We start from the raw sequence: 13,692 nt of genomic DNA, 5'->3' as shown, positions 1-13,692 counted from the left end.
AATTATACAAATTTAGTATTTAAATTTAACGTACGTGTACATTGATTAGTTATGCAGCTCCATCATCTCACACCAGAAGCACCTGCAAGCACAAAAAGCTTTTAAATGTGATAAAACTAACATGTCATAAGAATGATGTTGCTAAAGATATGGCTACATGCTTAAAGCCTTGGGCTGATGATACACCGGGCAACTTTTTGGGCAACGTTGCTGTCAACAGGCAACCAAGTGAGACACAGGGCCCACGACCGATTTAAAGTATCCAAATAGAAATTTGTAACCCATTCTCAATGGGAAAGTGCCCAAGCAACATTTCTCAAAAAAGTTGCCCATGTGTATCATCAGCCTAAAACAATTTTATTTACATTTTTAAAAACTTGTAACTATATCCATTTGATTGCACATAGTTTCCATGATTAAGCTGGATTAAACTGTAAATCACAGGATCCAGAAAAGTAAAAAACACAAAACTAAATTTAGGGAAAGTAAAACTGAATGAAAAAAATGAAACAAAACAAAAACAAAGCAGGCTGGAGCCGGTAGCCTCGGGGTCAGTGCTTCCATATTGTGGTCAGAGGCATCAAACCACGGGTCCTCTCAGTTTTCTGAGCAAAATGGAAATGAAAATGAAATTTGTAAAATTTTTGTAGCTACAAAATTATTAGTGCCACAAAGTCATTGAATTTTGCCAATTTAGTCTTTTTGAACCCAAAATATGAAATTTATGTGATTTGTGCAGAAGGAATTTTGGTAACACTTTAGAATACTGCTCCATGATTATTGGGTCACTAATTTCTTAAGAAGGATTTGTTAATACTTTAGTCATTATTAGTGGGTTATCATGATCTGTGCTAAATTATATACAAACATTATTTACATTAATATCATATAGTATAGTAGTTTGTCTAGTTCCTCCATGGTTTTGAGAGGAAAGACATCATCCTTACTGTCCACCACCAGCACTGGAGCATTGGAACAGCTGTTAGCTGCAAGGGACTGGACCACTGAAGTTAGATGATTGATCTTCATGTCCAGTTCGTTGAGTGCCTCCAGAATCGCCCTCTCAACAGCTGAAACACAGTAGGTTTATCTGGGAGAGAATTTTTATTAAACTATAAAATGTATAATTATACAAATTTAGTATTTAAATTTAACGTACGTGTACATTGATTAGTTATGCAGCTCCATCATCTCACACCAGAAGCACCTGCAAGCACAAAAAGCTTTTAAATGTGATAAAACTAACATGTCATAAGAATGATGTTGCTAAAGATATGGCTACATGCTTAAAGCCTTGGGCTGATGATACACCGGGCAACTTTTTGGGCAACGTTGCTGTCAACAGGCAACCAAGTGAGACACAGGGCCCACGACCGATTTAAAGTATCCAAATAGAAATTTGTAACCCATTCTCAATGGGAAAGTGCCCAAGCAACATTTCTCAAAAAAGTTGCCCATGTGTATCATCAGCCTAAAACAATTTTATTTACATTTTAAAAACTTGTAACTATATCCATTTGATTGCACATAGTTTCCATGATTAAGCTGGATTAAACTGTAAATCACAGGATCCAGAAAAGTAAAAAACACAAAACTAAATTTAGGGAAAGTAAAACTGAATGAAAAAAATGAAACAAAACAAAAACAAAGCAGGCTGGAGCCGGTAGCCTCGGGGTCAGTGCTTCCATATTGTGGTCAGAGGCATCAAACCACGGGTCCTCTCAGTTTTCTGAGCAAAATGGAAATGAAAATGAAATTTGTAAAATTTTTGTAGCTACAAAATTATTAGTGCCACAAAGTCATTGAATTTTGCCAATTTAGTCTTTTTGAACCCAAAATATGAAATTTATGTGATTTGTGCAGAAGGAATTTTGGTAACACTTTAGAATACTGCTCCATGATTATTGGGTCACTAATTTCTTAAGAAGGATTTGTTAATACTTTAGTCATTATTAGTGGGTTATCATGATCTGTGCTAAATTATATACAAACATTATTTACATTAATATCATATAGTATAGTAGTTTGTATAGTCCTATAAAAAAAATTGTAGTTATTGATTAGCTATTAGTGAACTACCTCATTTTCTTGAGCACTATGCTTACTTTATAATAAGTATAAATAACACTAACAAAGCACTTCTAAATAATTTTCAAACCATTGGTTAATTGGTAATAGTTCATAAACTGTAATTAATACATTAATACGGCATATAAATAGTGAGTTCTTCATTCATTGTCACTGTAATTAACAATGTGTTATTGTTTAATTAGCTCATATGTAATGAGTTAGATAATGCTTTGATAACAACTTATTAACCATAAACATTTCTCACTTTAGATTGTTACAGAAAATTGGAAAATGCCATTAATTAAGTGCTTATTTATAAACATTTTAAGGAACTCCTAATACCAATGCCGTTATTGTCCAAAAGAATTTGGTTTGAAACACTTAAATAATGAACTCTTCCAATATTCCATGACCTAATCTAAAGTAAAAATGGTAACACTTTACCATTACAATATACATACTTTAATAAATGTATTGATCATTGTTTTTTCATGTTAGTTAAGTAATTAATACATTAATTACTTGTGATTTGCGCCAGCGCAAACTGTCTTTTGGTGTAAAAATAGTACTGTCAGGATTTACTAAAGAGGAATAGAGAAGAGGCAGTAAAGAATTAGGGCTGAAAAGGTGTGGACAGTTGTTTTTTGCACCTGACCTTATTGAATATGCATTTGTACGAGTTTTCCTTTCAGACGCAAAATTTATGGGAGGAGAGTATTAAAATGAATCATGCAATGCGATTTAATAACATTTGCGCTCGTCAAATTACTGGTATTTATGTATTTATTTATTTTATTTTATTTTAATTTTTTTAAATTAACCCTTTTATATCTTCATTAAGACATTACTATCATGCTGCATGATGTTTCTTTAGTTGATCTAAACCCAAATACTGAGAGGTATCTGACAGTCAGTCAAAATATATACTCACAAAGCCAAAGACGCTCTCGTGATGTGGCTCTGAAATGAGCCTTTGGGGTGTATGTACTGTAGCTGCTGTAGACACCAACAAAAGAGAAAAAGAAGAATGAATATGAGTGAGGTATGTCTTTAAAATTAAAGTGTTTTCAGTTTCATCAGTGATTAGTAATTAGCATGTTATGATGAATCTGACAAATCAGAGACGCAGGATGCTATTTATTTATGTATGATTTACTATTTTCACTTACAACAATCATCTCTGAAAAAAGAGATGAGAATAATTATTTTCATGATAGTCTAAATAGATAATGAATTCCCATAGTTTGTAAAGGCTCTGATGAATATGTATAATATCATGTGACAATGCAAGATGAGAAGAAGAATGCAGAGGCCTTACAGCCCACTAACAAATAAGCCACAGTAAGATGCATTTTCATTCTTGAGAATCACAACAAACAACAACAATAAAAATAACAACAACTATTATTATTATTATGGTTTTTACAAAATGAGGGATGACCGATTTCATCTATACAGGTGTCAAGGTTTATGAGTCTCTCTCTCTAGGTGCACGCGCCATCATGTGAGAGAGAGAGAGAACTCACGAGCTCGCAGTCAAACCTGTGACAAGGCACTACTATCTATACAAATATGAATAATGAAGATATTATTAAGAATAATTCTATAATTTATCTCCTTTTAAGTAACGTTAACATGACAGATGACTGCAAACGAAAGAGCGTCTCTCAAACGGACCGGATTGGCTCCATTGGCAATGACGTCACACTGATGTAACGGCATTTAACGGTGTTTTTTTTTTTTTTTTTTGAGCGGACTTTATATCAAAAGACGGAAAATCGTTGTCTATGTGAGATGTGATACATTTACCGGAAAAGACAGTCCAACTTTTATTACAATTTAATGGGTTTCATGAGTGAAAACGCCTGCTATTCATTTTAGTGGTTATTCCCATCAGAAAAACGAACTGTTCCCGCTCAGGACTATTTGTTATCATAATTACTCATAATTAAATTGTATTTCTTTCTTTATAGTTTTAAATGTCATTTACTTTTGTTGTCGGCCCATACTTTTAAAAAGTAATTTAACTAAATCGGTTAAGTAAAGAGTAATTCACCTCAGGAAAACGCACTGCTGGGGATGTCACTCGAAGGGGAGTCAGGTGTGCGCGTGGTGGGAACAGACCCGGTTTATATATGACCACTTCCGGTTCGCGGGCTTGGCACTATATTATAATATTGAGAGAAAATTATTATTTTTTTAAATGTATGTACAATTATATAATGACACACTGCGTTAACTTGGTATTAAACGTCAAAAACGTAGGGTTTTGAAATATTATTATTTGAAATATAGGGTTTTGTGTGGTGTTTGTGTTTTCATACTATATTCAAAGCAATGGCGTTACCAAAATATAACAGTCATATCATTTTTTATTTATTTTTTACTTCTTTCTTTTCCTCCCAGTTTGAGTCCCTCTTTGTTAAATATAGTTGAGCAGCCCCATAGGTGGTGATGTACACACGCGAGTCGCCAATGAGCCAATGAATGAAGAAGAGCCAGTCACGCATTTAGCCACGCGATCTCTTCACTGTGTACTTTGATGGTTGAGAACGTATGCACAGTAAGCACAGTATGATAGGTGGAAATGTATGGCTTTATGATAGTATGTTTGTCATTGGTGGGATTGTTGTAACATTTTTAAAAGTGAACTAATTTTAAACAGTTTTACTCGACTATATTTTGCAGCACTGCGTTTTGTAACCAACCGCGGTGCGTCGCCTATGTTAAGTTAGCAACAGAGATAACATTTGATCCCAAATCAACTCCGATATATTCTGAGGGCTGTCAAATTTAGGTGAAAATCATCAAAAATGCTGGCGGTGGCTGGCAACTTTTTAAAAAAAACGCTGGCGGGGAAAGAGTTAATAATGTTTATTTACAGTGTAATTTATTCTGCTTACCTGACTCGTGCAGAATTCTGTCCTGATGTTTGGCTGTGGTCCCTCCATCATCCACTCTTCAGCAACTGGTCTTTGTATGGAGGCCACCATGATCTATACAGATCTAGTTGTCTCGTCTCCCACAAACTCCATTTTCAGGTATGTTTTTTCTTTGTTTTTGTTTTTTCAACAACATTGGCTGCATTTTTGCATGCCAAAACCTAGGGCTGCACGATATTGAAGAAAAATGCATTATGCGATAACTTGTAAAATAATTTGATATTCGATATGCAATTCATTAATGCTTAAAGTGTGTAAAATAAACATAAATTATATGTAGGTATATTTAAAATCTGAAAACTCAATAACTCACGTTAATGTTTCACATTCTTTTTGTGAGAAGAAAGCATGCTCACAACTTCTGAACAGCTGTGCTGTGCTGTAGCATTACATAAAAAGTGCCATTTTAACGAGTGTAAACCAGGGGGTTTAGGGTTTCAGGGAGGCCCAAATTAGGTTTATTTAACAGCAGAAACTAACTAATCTAAACACTGCTTAGTCTTCACTATATGAATGAAATACACACTGATTCTCATTAAAGCTACAAAAGATATTCACTCATGAGCAGTGAGAGATTTTCACTTTGTCTTCTGTTGTTTGATTCATATTAAGCACACAGAAAGAAATAGGTTTATTTAGTTGCTGTAACTTTAAGTGCTTCAATATTTTGTTACACACACTTTCTGAACTGTTTGGTCCACTTAACCGACGTAACTGACTGTGTTTACATGAATACTCACCAAGACAGGAATTTTGACATCATTTTGGGTAGGACCGCACAATATATAACATTTTCAAATGTACATATCGCAGTATGCATATTGCAACAGCTTTCAATAACTGCATGACTTTAAGACTTAAAAAGATTACAAAAAGTCTAAAGAAGATTTAGGTCGACACCTACAGCAGAGAGCAGACTATATTGGATCCTACAGTAATGACACAACACACAAGTGTGAGTAACTGTTTTCATTACGTGGTCACTATTACTTTGTGTTATTATTATGTCACTATTATGTCTGTTATTACAGATAATTTGATATGAGTATTTATGCATTTTTAATCTAAATCACTGCAGAGTCTGTGAAGGACTCATACACAACTCTTAGCCAATCATAGCAGTGGGCGTTTTAATCCTCCACAGCTATTCAAACAGAGTGCTCTGATGAGGGGGTTAAAAACAGGAAAGAAAATAGCCTATTACTTCTAAATTATGATGTTTTTTTTATGTAAAAATCTTGATAACATTGTAAGTGGACCTCAGAGAACAGTACAAAATGAAAAATAAAAAACAAAGGCAGTTCATGACCCTTTTAAGCATTATAGTATTGAATATTGCATTATTTAATGAGTTATCTCATGCTGCATTTTTCATCATTATCGTGCAGCCATACTTATAATTGCACTCTTACAAACTACTCTAACTCAAACTTTCAGGAAAGATGTTTTTAGATGAAAACTGACAATGAAATCAAGGGATGTGGAGTGATTGATTTTTAGCATACCTTTATCTTTTTACTTATGGCAACTGCATTTAGTCTTCAAAATTCATAATAGTTGTGGGGGCGGGGGGGTTCGGGAAAGGTCCTCGAGTTGAACACGTGTTATCGGCGCTTTCGCTATCGGCACTGACACAGCTTATGTTTTTGCAATAATCCAAAAGACTGGGGTCATTCCGTATCAACTCAACCAGAGGTCCTTGGCTCAAATTTCTGAAGAAAGATAAATTTTAGTATATTTATTGAATAATTCACATTTTTGTAGGGGGGTGAAAATGGAAATTTTCACCTAAGATTTGGAGCCAAATTACAGGAGGGTAAAAATGACTTTAGAAAGCTGGCTGCATCTTTATATTATTTATATTTTATATTATATGATTTTAGTCATTTTAGTTCCATTATAGGCCAACAGTGACAATTCAAAAATGTTTGTTCCTCATGTTGTTGGTTTGTTGTTGTTTTAAAAAAAAACTTAATAGAAAATCCAGTACTCACTCACTGTCTGAGAAGCATCTTATTGAGTTCTTTGTTCGAGGCTTATTACACTTAACTTCAGATCAAATATGTATTCTCATCCATGCATTGTTTTTAAATTGCTCTAACATGTCAATAGCTTTAAGTAGTCCTGTGCTGCATTAAAAGATTTTATTGCTGTATTGTTTTTATAGTGGTATTTAAATATATTCGAGTAGACACTCTTATTGTCAACACAATATATATTTTCATACCACCCAACCCTAAAATAACTTTTATGTGTCAATCTTTATCAGGGTCCAGTGACAACTAGGGGGTGTCGACAAACTTCCAATGAGGACCATTAGACCACTTGAGAAGAATTACCTCATATGACCAAGCTCTAATGTTGTAAAGCAGATTTTGAGCTGATCTCCTTCATTCTGCCGCCAGCTCACCACAACACCCTGGGTGCACCAGCTGTGGAAATTACGGGCCAAACTTTGGGTGAGGACCTTTCTCCCACTTTCCTCCACCAAACCTCTTCCTACATGTAAACAGTTGTTTAGCGCACTGTTGTCTATATTTGAATGTTTTTTTTTTGTTTGTTTGTTTTTTTTTAGGCTGTAACCATTGATTATTTTAAAAATCAAATAATGTTTTAGATTAATTGGATAAAATGACACATTTTCTATAAACTTATTTTATAATTCTAAATTATAAAATAAAGTTTGTCCAGAGTTGAAAAGCAGAAGACAGTTTAACCCAATTAATTATAAAAAAATAAAATAAAAGTAAAGAAAAACAAAAGGACAAACTGTTATGACTCATAGGTAGGCAATGTTTACACTGTCAATGTTTGGGAGTAACATCTGCATTTACTTACAGATGTGAGTCTCTTATTTTCTCTACACACAACTGCTTACAATAGTGTTTCGGATGCTGTCTGTATGCACAAGTAACTTAAGTCAAGCAGTATTCTATTTGTGATTATTACCTCTAATTATAGCAACGGTGAGTAAAGTATTATCAAAGATGGCGACAGCCATACTACTAAAAATCTTATCACAATTGGCACAACAAGAGTGGTGGATGAGGAGACCCCCTCACAATGTAAAGCGCTTTGAGTGCCTAGAAAAGCGCTATATAAATGTAAGGAATTATTATTATTATTTTTATTAAGAGTCCAGTCAAGGCACGACTGCATCTGTTAAATCTGAACCAGCAGCATCTGTTATAACTGGAGTAGATAGGATTATTTGAGTCAAACACAGAACACAAAACTTGAAAGGAGCAGAAAAAGTTCTTCAATAAAGAAATATTGTTTGTGGTTTGCCCTGTCAGATGCTTCGACCGATGTGTGTGGACTTGAGTCATATTTCTCCAGTGCATAACTTACATTTGATGGCTGTGTCCTTTGTCTAATTTTGGAAATAATTAAAGAGAATAGGAGTGTAATAATTCTGACTAAAATTGACATTTTTCTAAAATATTTACTTTAAATGTAGGTTTAATATTCTACACGTTGTATTTACATTTACATTTATGCATTTAGCAGACTCTTTTATCCAAAGCGACTTACATTGCATTCAAGTTACAGTTTTTTTTACATTTTATCAGCTCTTGCTTTCCCTGGGAATCGAACCCATGATCTTGGCGTTGCTAGCGCCATGCTCTATTATTTGAGCTACAGGATAGGTATTAATGAGAGCAGTAACTGTAAAGGGGGTATACATGTAATTACTTCAGTTGTTACATGTAAAACAATTGCGTAGCAGCTATGTTAATTTACTATATTCAGAATATACGTGTATATACATGTGATTACGTGTTCCCCATACTAGTTAACCAGTCTGTTTAGTTTTTAGCATTTTAAATGTTTTATGTTTTAAAATGATGGGCAAAGAGTTTTTTGTTTTAGAATGTGATGTTTATTTTAACCCTTTTTTTTTTGTGAATGTGTAGCACAGCCTACATAAATACATTCACTATATTTGTTTTCTTTAACTTCAGTTTTCACGTTGTTTGGAGGACAAAATTGGCCAGATGTAGGGGCCCACTGAAATTCTTCATCTTTAATTTTTAAGCAGGATTTGCTGATTGCTCATTACAGGATTAAGTCCCTTGTACCTGCATTAGTCTAGCAGTTGTAACAATCCTTCTTTAATGGTCGCATAACATTTTTTTATTCCGTTATGAGCTAAATTGGAAAGCCAAAATTTCTGCTTTCTGCTTGCCTTAGATCAGTTTGTGCATGCATACACGGCAGCTTTGGGTTTGTTGCTTTGTGCTGTTGAATGTATAGTAGTTGGAAAGTTGTTCTGTTTTATTCATTACTGTCAGCTTTCATAGCAATACTGTTAAATGACCAATTATCTCTATCAAACCATCAAACATCGACCTTGAAGGGATGGTTCACCCAAAAACTGTATTCAAATCAATTAATATTGTGACAATCACGTTCATCATTCTGATTTCAGTGGCACAGCTTAGTGTAGTATCTAATACAGAGGTTGTTGATAGTATTGTGTGCGTGTTGCTGCATTGTACATGGTGTTCACTGCCTGATATTGTATTATTGTTTACACCTTCAGTAACTTGTACATTGTTTCCTTATAAAATGCTCTAACATCTTTTTCTGTTTCTTTTCTCCACCAGACACACTAGGAAATGGTTCATCCTAAGATGCACAGATCTACCTATAGCCCACCATCATTCCCACACTCATCTTGCAACAATGTTTCATTAAGTGCAGTCTATAACCAGTGTCTGCCATGCACGGTCTGCACCTTGTTTTATTGCAGATGTTATGGATTATTCTATTAGAGCTCTTTATATTCTTTATTTGAGACTGTTATTATGTAGAGACTGTTATGTTGTGAATAAAGTCAACTCAACGCGATGCTTTCAGCAGTTAATACATTAAAATGTGTCCTTAATGTTTTATTATTTAAAGATATTATTTAAAGTTTATTACAGGCTCAGTGAATTTTCTTTCACTAGAATAAGAGTACTGCAAACTGTCATAATCATGTCTGGGGTTTGTCAGTATCATCTGTGAGGCATTAAATCAAATAGACGTTTGTATAGTGTTTCATCCAAAGGCTTCTTCCTCATTCATCAAGGGTTTTCTTTGCCTTTGTCACCTTTAACTTTCTCATTGGAGAGCATTATTTGGAACAAAATATGAACATGTACACTATACTTCAATGCATGGAATGGAGTCAAAGAATCACCTGACACAAACCGTTCACCTTCATACAGACCATGGTATAAATTAAGGTGTTACTCAAATTATCAAGCTTGTAATGTTAACAATTGAAATTCTAAGCAGCAGTCAAGCGTGGCATAAGAAGGTCTAATTTATGCTTTCTGCAAGATGACATACAAGGAATGTAAACTAATAAAGTAGGTAAAATTACAGTTGGCTTGAAACGAGGGTCACTTCAAATAAACTGGGCTGGCATTTTTTGCATGTATTTTTGTCTACAGAGGGATCAAGCAGACAAAGGGATAGATGGACAAACAAACAAACAGATTTAAAGGCTGGTTGTGCATGGTTAGTTCCAAAGAGTGTTCCTGTGTGTGTTTGTTGTTGTATTTGTATTTTATTAAAGTGTCTTTGGACGCGAGTGGAGCGATGTACGCAACAAAAGAGAAACCCCATAATCACTATCGCCTGGATGCAGCGCGACTCGACAAATCCCCGTCAGTAAAATCATTCCTCGTTCTATTTCTGGCATAATCCATGCAACAACGGTTGCGTCAAGTTAAAAACCCGGGTTCTACTGATTCGTCTGCTTGCTCCGATCCAGCGCTGCATGCATGGCAGCACGTACTTTCAAATGCTGAAGATTCATCGTATAGCCGTCGTATAGAGGTAAAGAAGACGACTCATTAACAACAAAAAACGTTTGATGGAATGCGATGTTTATCAGATGCTACGATCTTTCACAGACGTCTCCGCGACGTACCTGTGCTATCTGGGTCGTTTGATTTCCTTCTGTTTATTAGCCCTGTGTTTCCCTGTCTCCACGTCAGCTGTTAATTGTCATTCCGGTGTTCCTAAGTTTGAATAAAGTCTGTGCTTTGGAGAAACTCCGGATCTCCGCGTTTCCCTGACTCCAGTAGTATCGTGACACTTACCTTTATGAGGAAAAATTATGGCTTATTTTAATTTTCCACTCTTATTAAGAGAAAAAAAAATTCTAGTGATCTCGCTAGCACCTCCATGTCCTTCAAAGCGTCTTGCTCTGCGTCTTCAGCTTCCACCTTTAGCACAAACCATTTGATATGCATCACACATTTATCTTCAATTTTTTTATTTATATTGTGAAATGCATGAAGTTTTTTATGTCTCAAATCGTGTTTATTTGAGAAGGCTAAACTGATCAAAATATGCTCAACTCACTGTCTGGCGTGCTGGCCGCTTGGTATTTAAAAAAAAATAAAAACTTGAAATTAACAAACATAAAATCTTCCAATCATGTTTCTAAATGAACTTAATAAAGAAACTAAACGAAATATAACCACTTTGCCATTAAAAACCAAAACTGAACTTTTTTAATGGCTGCAACAGAAGAGAGAAGAAAGACACGGGCTCGGGTCAGACTCGGTCGGAGAATTCTGATAAGCTGTCGGACAAGGGCCGGGCCCGTGCAGGACTCTATATTCGTTCCCTTGTTTCTATTAAAAGTTCCCCCTTGGCTCGGCGGGCCCCCCATTTGTTTGACCGCTGTCTAGCAGACCAGGAGCGGGCACGAGAAACGAGAGGCGCGGCCGCAATCACCGGCCTATATATTACTAACTAGCAGATAAGCCATATGCATATATATATATACTGTATATAAATTTATTTCTTTTCTTCTTGTTCTTCTTCTTCTTCTTTTTTCTTCATCATTCAGACCTTTTTTTTATTGTAAATGCAGGATTTAGGCCTGCTTACAGGATTCAAAATTAAATGGCAAGACGTATTTTTCAGCATTGCGAGATTTTTATTGGTACTATCCACCAACATATCCATGCTGAAGCGATGCGCAGGCTCCTCTTACAGCAGTGGCCAGTTATTAAACATTATTATATCAGTCATTCTTCAGACATGGGACAAAACATGTCCAGCAATTGTAACTGCTATTAGCTTTAAAAAATATGTTCAATTGTAAATGTTATGGGGATTGGTCCCTTCAATTTAATTTTATAATTATTATGTGAAATCTATGACACTTATTGTATTATTACAATAAGTAATTTAAAAATAAAAATAACTTATTCTCACTACATCTAAAACAGTGTGTCCACAGAGAAGGGTCCAATCATTCATATGCTATAAAATGGATAAAAATGTTTTTAATGATGAAAAAGACCTTGTTTTATCAAAAGTAACGCTTAATAATATCTCATATGAAAGCAAGGTTGTTTTTCAGTGACCCATGCATGTTTCATAAGGTTTCAAAGTTGTGTCCCCACTTTTTGTCAACACCGTCAGACATGTATTAAAATGTAATAAAATCAGGGAATATCAGGGGCACTGTCAGGAGTACAGGCACTGTCAGGCACTGTCACTACATCACTGTCAGACAGGCTCTGGTCAGTTTTACAGTTTTAGAATATTTAAAATCCTAATGTTAATATTTCTTGGTCACAACCATGATATGTCAACACCATCTTCCAATTTCTGAGGAAATTATTTGAAATATTTAGATCATTTTATTCTCCTGAAGCAGGGTCCATTAGCATCTAGCATCAACAGAAAAAAACCCAAAATGGCTACTACACGAACTCCATATGTTTTGTGAAAGAAATGCCAAATTTGTCAACACCGTCAGATTTTGTGTTCCAAAAATACTTAAATGTGACTCTTGAATAAAAGCTTTACAAACAATAACATACTCACTGTTTGTTGTGTTTGTTTTAATACAGTAATTGATTGATCCAATGTACTTGATAGTTAGAAAGATCACAAATTCAGGTTTTCGTCACCACCGTCAGATCTGTCAACTCCATCAGATCTGTCACCTCTGTCAGATGAATATTTTGATAATATTTCATTATGATATTTTATATTTGTAGAGGAATTGTTGGTCACATGTGAAAGTGTAATCTGTCTCCTAACACGAGAATGTGTTTTGAAATGTTAAAAACATCTTGAATGCTGTTAAAGATAAAGCTGAAATTATATTACACAGTCCAAGGTAAAAAGCACATTTTGTTTAAAAAAAAAAAGAAAAGTTGGGAGGTTGCACCAAAGCATAGCTCAGTAGCTTAGCACTACATTTTGCACTACAGGCTCAATACTTTTGACTTTTTTTCAATACAACAAGCAGGCCCCTATGAACACTCGATGTGGCACCAAAGGGGAACCAAAAAAGACACAACATATTTGGCGTACAAATGAAGGACAAATTGTTGCCCCAACTTCACTTTTGAATATTCTCATTTCAGATGCACATGGTTTTGACCATTGCACAAGGGGGGAAGTGATAAGGAAAATTAAACAGCAAGGATACTGGTCTCCTTATTTACATGCAATGGTAAATGAATTTCTGGCCACATGTGAAGTTTGTGCCAAAAACAATGTGAGGAAAGGAATAGCGACACCAACAGGCCATGTACTAGAAGGGCCATTTAAGCATTTGGTAATGGACTACGTGGATATGATAAAGCAAGTACAAGGTAAAAGGTATATGCTTGTAATCATAGACAGATTTAGCAGATGGGTCCTCCACCCA

At 35.0% G+C, this 13,692-nt stretch overlaps 1 long non-coding RNA gene across 1 annotated transcript; it reads left to right on the top strand.

The window, feature by feature from the left end:
* The first annotated feature begins 972 nt into the window (after positions 1–972).
* Positions 973–9,979, top strand: LOC131523374 (uncharacterized). The gene is made up of 4 exons (XR_009266760.1): positions 973–1,080; positions 4,987–5,111; positions 7,282–7,471; positions 9,623–9,979. It is a non-coding gene; the product is annotated as an uncharacterized LOC131523374 (long non-coding RNA).
* The last annotated feature ends 3,713 nt before the right edge of the window (positions 9,980–13,692 follow it).

Source organism: Onychostoma macrolepis, chromosome 17, assembly GCF_012432095.1.
Source record: "Onychostoma macrolepis isolate SWU-2019 chromosome 17, ASM1243209v1, whole genome shotgun sequence".
Classification (NCBI taxonomy): Eukaryota; Metazoa; Chordata; class Actinopteri; order Cypriniformes; family Cyprinidae; genus Onychostoma; species Onychostoma macrolepis.
This window is presented reverse-complemented; position numbering and strand designations above follow the sequence as displayed.